Source organism: Primulina huaijiensis, chromosome 6 (genome assembly GCF_012295235.1).
Source record: "Primulina huaijiensis isolate GDHJ02 chromosome 6, ASM1229523v2, whole genome shotgun sequence".
NCBI lineage: Eukaryota > Viridiplantae > Streptophyta > Magnoliopsida > Lamiales > Gesneriaceae > Primulina > Primulina huaijiensis.
The window spans coordinates 22,970,930-22,978,664 of record NC_133311.1 but is presented as its reverse complement, the minus strand read 5'-3'; positions in this window follow the sequence as shown (position 1 = coordinate 22,978,664).

Sequence of the window (7,735 nt, the reverse complement as noted above, 5' to 3'; positions counted from 1 at the left end):
TCATTGGTTGGCTCACAAATGAACCCATAATTTGAACTACTTTTGGCGATGTTTTTCCAAAAGCAAGTTGAATTATGCTTTTATAAAATTCATCTATGGTAAATATAAGAAATCTCTTCGAATTCCAATGCGATTAGCTTAACTTGGTACATATTTTTATATTCCATAAATTATCAATAAAACCACTCTTCTTTTTATGAATTATCAATATGTTTTATACATCATTCTGAACATAATTGAAGGGTGATCAATATTTTGAAGAATGGTCTCCTTTATCCGATTTTGCATCGTTCTTACCGTCGGATATTTTTCTAGTAGCTGGGTACTAGAATATACATCAAGTGAGAACAAGGTTTCTTGTCTTAATTCAAATTATAAAAAATGAATAAAAAAATTCAGATACGATTATTTTTAAATAGATAAAGTTATCAAGAAAATAAGAGAAAAACAGTAATTTATTGAAAATCAAACAAACTTTTTATCATCACATTACCGATCTCAAAATAACTTAATCAATCAATAACATGGGTTGTATGGTTCTAATGCATTATCTCATCGGCTTAGTCATCCCCGGCCTTCTTGTGCTTTGGTGTCGGAGCAGGTGCCGCTGAGGGTACATGCGGAGACGGAAGCGGAGGTGGGTGGTTACAGTTAGATTTTGAACCTGGTACACACACATCCGGAGACGGCTTAACCGGTTCTGACTTATAGTCACCATAAGAACTAAGCTCAGCCATGCAATGAGGCATGGCCAAGACAAACAATAATCCTATGAACACTAAGGAGTATTTTGAGCAAGACATGGTTTGCAGTTGAATTATGTAGATTGTAAAATTTGATGGTGAAATATGCGAGCAGATGGTCACCATTTTATAGTAGGGTGATACCAATTCTTTGAATACAAGTGTCTCTCTAGCTTNAAATTTTACAAAATAAATAAATAAATAAATATATATATATATATATATATTTATGTATATTTATTTAAACACCTATATGAGGTATAATAACCTAAAAACAAACCAAATTATGGATTTTATCAATGCATAAATAATAATTTACATAAATGAAGTACAATAAGATCAAAGAATTATCAATTCAAAATTCTCTTGACTAACTCATCGAAATAATATCAAAACTAATGAAATAATAATATTGATGGTAAAATATAACTCATAATATTCAATTTAAATAATATTTACATTTTGTTTTTAGAATTTTATATCATTGATAAATAATTTTATATCAGAATCTATCTTTAGTAACATTGATGAGTACTATTAATTTCTGGTTAAATATAATTTTAAAATAATAAATAAATCAGCATATGTGATGAAATGCACATTCAAATAAAATTTTATGATAAATATAAAATAAAATAAACTCTTATAATAATTATTAAATATAAATTTTAAACTATTGATATGATTTTCACCATTAAAATTTGAAATATAACCTAAGAAATAATTTTTCATAAGAAGGATTATTTTTTGTATTTGTTGAATTGGTTAGTTTGATTTAAAATAATTAAATAAATATATTTAAAATATCATATATAAAAGCTCTAATACTTTGACAACTGCTAATCAATGATCATTATAATTATATTTATTATAAAGATTATGTCATTTATTATTTTTAGAGTAAAAAATAAATCATGTGTATTTTGATTGCTCGTTAATATATCTTTTCATACATTACAAATTTAGGGTTTTGATTGATGATCGATTTTGATAATTAAATGCATATAATTTTTTAATTATACAATTTAATAAAATAATCATGCCTATAACATATACATTTCTTATAGATATTTTTTTACCAAATTTTTACTATATTTTAAAATCAAAATTATATATACATTACATTATAAATTTTCATATGAATAGTTATTATCTCACTTGAAAGAAAAAATAGATGTGAATATATAATTTTTCATAATAAAATAATATTCATATACATTAGTTAATGAAGAATTATTAAAAAAGAATAATTTATATTTTTCATTAAGTTTTCATATACGAATCATTGTTTTTTTAATGTATTTGTGTGTGTTTGGTTCTTATTTACATATGTACATTGGACATTTTAAACTATTTGTTTGAGATGATCCATTTTTAATATCAAATAGGCCGTAATATTAGAATTTTGAAATCGTTTGTTTTTTAAGTTTTAGAGTTGTAGCATAGTTAAATTATATGCAATATTTCTGTCACTTACTTGAATGTGAAATCTTTTATTATCTTATTATTGATTTTTTAATTTTCTTAAAATTTCATAAATAATTAAATAACATATATAAAAATTGAAAATGATAAATCAAAAGATCCATAATACCAAATTTTATGTAATGAATTTATAAATTTGTTTGATACATATATTTTTTTAAAATGCCACTATGATCTATTTTTTAATATCAAATAAAATAGATATACAACATATGATCCACTGAAGCTAATTTTTTTTAACAATTATGCCTAAAAATTTATATATTATGAGAGCTGATTTTGGAATTGAAACCAAGAAATTATTTTAGTCCTGATTCTGGTTCCACTATTTTTGATAATCAAGGTCGGGTTTAGCTTTATACCTTAATATCTAAATATGAAATAATCTTAGTAGATGTTCAAATAATACAAAATTTTGTGTATTGAATTTATAAATTTTTCTGATATATAAGTTTTTTCTAAAAAAATACTACTAAAATCTTTAATTTCCTTATAATAGCTAAATTCTCTGAATTTTTCTAAAAGATTCATATTCTATTAGATTATTAATGTATTAAATTAATAATTATTGATATAAATTATCTTAAATATTTTATTAAACTATTTACTTTCAATTCTTAGTTAAAAAATAATAAAATATATTAGTATTAACTTTATATTATCATATTATTTTATACTTATCATGTTATTATTTTACTGCATATATAGTTAATTTTTTTTATATTTTCTTGTGATACTATAATTTATTACTTAATTAGAAATTACACTAAAATTATAAAAAAAACATGTATAGAGAAAATTTAAAGGATAAAACATTTAAAGGTAGTATAAAAATGGATTATCGATCTGATAAAATTAATATATGAGTTATATTTTATTTTTGAAGTGATATAAATTACTACAATCAATGTATATTATAGTGATAATTCATTAACCATTAATTACATATTAGGTAAAATAAATATAAATTTTAAAATTCTATTTTTGCCCTTGTAGCAACTAGAATATTACGTATATATCATTATCGAGTTTTTGAATTTATATTGATAAGGAGATCATTTTTATCTTTTCACAATCGAAAAACAAAACTCATAATCCAACACTTTTATAGATATATATAGATATAGATATAATCGAGTTTTTATAACATTATTTTTTGTCATATAATTTAGTTCAAACAAAATATGCCCAAAATCTATAAAAGAGAAAGAAAATGGCGTTAGTTTATGCAATATTATAATATGATTTTCTTGGATTTTGAATAGATTTCATGAATCCACCTGAAACTTTTAGTGGCTTTTATTTATGAGCTAACCAATTGTATCGGCTTATCCTACCTGGCAAGCCAGGTTTTAAAATATTATTGATATGGCACATTCTGAATATATAATAGAACTAACATCTTTATTTTTTTAATATAATTTTAGTGTCAAAAGTCCTGACCTAATTCCTAATTATGTTTTATCTTTTTGGTGGAGATATTTATAGGGTGGACCCTTAATCCCCGAACCCTTTAGAGAAAATTAATTAGATCAAAATATATGGATTTTTATAGGGTTATTATATATATTTTGTTGTGTTGATATATATGTTTAGTGTATCGTTAATTGGCATATCTTCGATTCAATTAGCGAACTATTTGTGCAGTGTATAGACGGTGGACTGAAGGTATTGCCGGCAAACTTTTGTTGTGATTTTCTTGAATCTGTGTGAACTTTGAATAAGTGAAATTGAGAGGATGAGGAGCATTTGTATGATTTTGAGGTTCTTTTTCAGTCTTGATTTTCTTCAACTTTGTTAGGCATTGAATGTATAAATATAATTTTAATTAGAACCTGTTTTGCCAGGTGGGGTGTCATTGGTTGGCTCACAAATGAACCCATAATTTGAACTACTTTTGCTGATTTTTTTTCCCAAAAGCAAGCTGAATTATGCTTTTATAAAATTCTTCTATGATAAATAATATAAGAAATCTCTTCGAATTCCAATGCGAATAGCATAATTTGGTGCATATTTTTATATTCCATAAATTATCAATAAAACCACTTTTCTTTTTATAGATTATCAATATGTTTTATACGTCATTCTGAACATAATTGAAGGGTGAACAATATTTTGAAGAATGGTCTCCTTCATCCGATTTTGCATCGTTCTTACCGTCGGATATTTTTCTAGTAGCTGGGTACTAGAATATACATCAAGTGAGAACAAGCTTTCTTGTCTTAATTCAAATTATAAAAATAAATAAAAAATTTTTTAGCTACTATTATTTTTAAATAGATAGAGTTATCACGAAAATAAAGAGAAAACAGTAATTTATTGGAAATCAAGCAAACTTTTTATCATCATATTACCGATCTCAAAATAACTTAATCAATCAATAACATGAGTTGTATGGTTCTAATGCATTATCTCATCGGCTTAGTCATCCCCGACCTTCTTGTGCTTTGGTGTCGGAGCAGGTGCCGTTGAGGGTACATGCGGAGACGGAAGCGGAGGCGGGTGGTTACAGTTAGATTTTGAACCTGGTACACACACTTGCGGAGACGGCTTAACCGGTTCTGACTTATAGTCACCATAAGAACTAAGCTCAGCCATGCAATGAGGCATGGCCAAGACAAACAATAATCCTATGAACACTAAGGAGTATTTTGAGCAAGACATGGTTTGCAGTTGAATTATGCAGATTGTAAAATTTGATGGTGAAATATGCGAGCAGATGGTCACCATTTTATAGGAGGGTGACACCAATTCTTTGAATACAAGTGTCAATCTAGCTTCATGCATGTAAACAAATGTTTGTTTCTCTAGAAGTGTGGGCCTCACGCTAACTAATCCAATTGTATATTAATTTTGATTGGAAAAGCCTTTCGCACATATGTTTAAATAAATATATGGTATGTAAATATGTATTACTAAAAAATGAAAAATTATGGATATGATTTATCATGCACGTAGAGGAGCAAATGATGCAAAGAAATTAAATTGATTTGCGGAAATATTTTTTGTTAGAAATTTAAATTACAAATGCAATTGTGTGAGGAGATCTCACCCATCTATACTAGTCTATATTTATAGTGAAAAATAATAATTTTGACATAAAAATTAAGTACAAATACAATTGTGTGAGACGGTATCATAAAATATGAATTGATTTGTTAGTAGTTATATATGCCCAAAAGCCATAAAAGAGAAGGAAAATGGTGCTAGTTTATGCAATATTATAATATAATATGATTTTCTTGGAATTTGAATAGATTTCATGAATCCACCTGAAAAATTACTAACTTTTAGTGGTTTTTATTTATGAGCTAACCAATTCATGTCTGGGCTAATCCTACCTGGCAAACCAGGTTCGAAAATATTATTGATATGGCACATTCTGAATATATAATAAAACAAACATTCTTTATTTTGTAATATAATTTTAGTGTCGAAAGTCCTGCCCTAATTCCTAATTATGTTGTATTTTTTTGATGGAGATATTTATAGGTCCCCCAACCCTTTAGTTGTATTGGACATTAGAGAAAATTAATTAGATCAAAATATATGGATTTCATTAATTTTCTCGCTTAATTTCAGCCAAATGAATGTAATGAATCTAGGCATTTAACTTAATGACCTCAAATCCATAGACAAATGGCCTCGAGTACATGTTATAGATTAAGTAAAAATAATTTATAACATGGATCGAGACCTCCATCGATTCCTTTTTTCTCAAGTTTCATTTTTCCAAATGATATGATATTTGAAGATAATTTGGATTTGAAATTGTCGGAATGTTTTTATATAGTAATTTTTTTTTGTTATTCATTTTGTGCAATTATGCTAATTCCTTTAGGATAGCACAACGATATGTATATATTAATTTTGTCTCCACCACTTACGATAAAAAAAATTAAAAAAATAAAATAAATGTTGTGTTTTCGACATCATGAACATTTTTGTGGCTTATATAAATTCAGTACAATCATCACAATTATAACAGAAAAATTAAAATCAATGGCAAGGTTTAATTACCTCGTAAGCTTATTGCATAAATTAAATATGATAATTTAACTAATTTTTTTCCCTTTATTTTTATTTTGTAATAATTTTCAAGTAGAATGAATAGGCGTCAAAACTAATTGGAAAGATGGAAAAACAAATAATTTCATAAAAATTACATACATCAGTCACGATGAATAAAAACTCACTCCAAGACTTATAATTTTTTACAACTTGGATGATTGTATTTAATAAAAGTTAACATTAGTCATTTTCAACAACTGCCAACAAATTTATGGACCTACCCCTAATTAGACCTAATAAATCTTAGCAAGTCTTGTATACACATAAAAGGACACATAAATTTGCCAGAAAATCAAACCAAAACCTTCGTAAAATAAATTCAAATTTATTTCTGAAAAAGATGGCTTTGAAGGCAATTTTATTTCTCGTCTTTTTCTTAGCTGCGTTTCTCATAGTGCGCGGCAAGGGAATTGAATTGGCTGAAAGTTCCAATATTTTGGATAAGCGTATGAAATTCTATCTAGAGATGTTTTAAGTAATTCTTTTGAATATATAATAATATGTCCGTTATCTGTCGATGTACATTAAAAATCAATGAAAGAGTACTTTTCAATACATCAATCTAATTTGGATAAAGATGTCATCCCAAGAATCTATTATGATTTTCATCAACCTACGTACACATTCGAATTATTATTCGTTATCCGTCGACAAATAGCTATAGATTCAAGGGCTCAATAAATTTATTAAGCGAGTTCAATCCTTTTAGTTACACAATAAACCATCAAACTAACGTAATAACTTACAAATATTAGGTAAACCGCATCGGACAAGCTCAATTCTAGAATCGAACTAACCCTCAAAACTAACCCTCAAATATTATGTCTTTTAATTTTAATACAGCATGCGTTGCAGCGACCTTGGCCGTGGAACAAATTCGGACCAGATCTCTTATATTTATTTGTGATTAATTAATTAGTCTCTCACGGTGTTTGTTAGTTGAGACGTCGACCTCTCTCTGTCTCTGTATATTATATGAGTGGCAAGTTCAATTAATGCATGCAAGCGTGGACATATATACATATCAAGGTTGATCCTCATCCGAACGTCGGCCTTTGAATTTTCAAACTTTGTTGATAGTTGTAATAAAGCTGCCCGGCCTCTGATGGAAAGCATTAAAGAATCTGGAATATAATATATTCAAAAATTTAATTTACAATATATATATTAAAAGTTTACGTCAAAAATTGATATTTTTAACGTTGAAAATGATCTTCGCAAACATCGTTTTTCAATGAAGTGATCAAATATAGTTATATATCCCCTCTCCATATATACACTAAGCAATTATAAGTTACACCTAAATTTATTTATTTGTTTAAAAGTGATTAAACCACAACTTTTCTTGATTGAGTTTCACGATTAAACTTTCGGTATCATGAAGAATATATATATGAATAATTTTTCATATATATATCATGAAGAATATATATGAA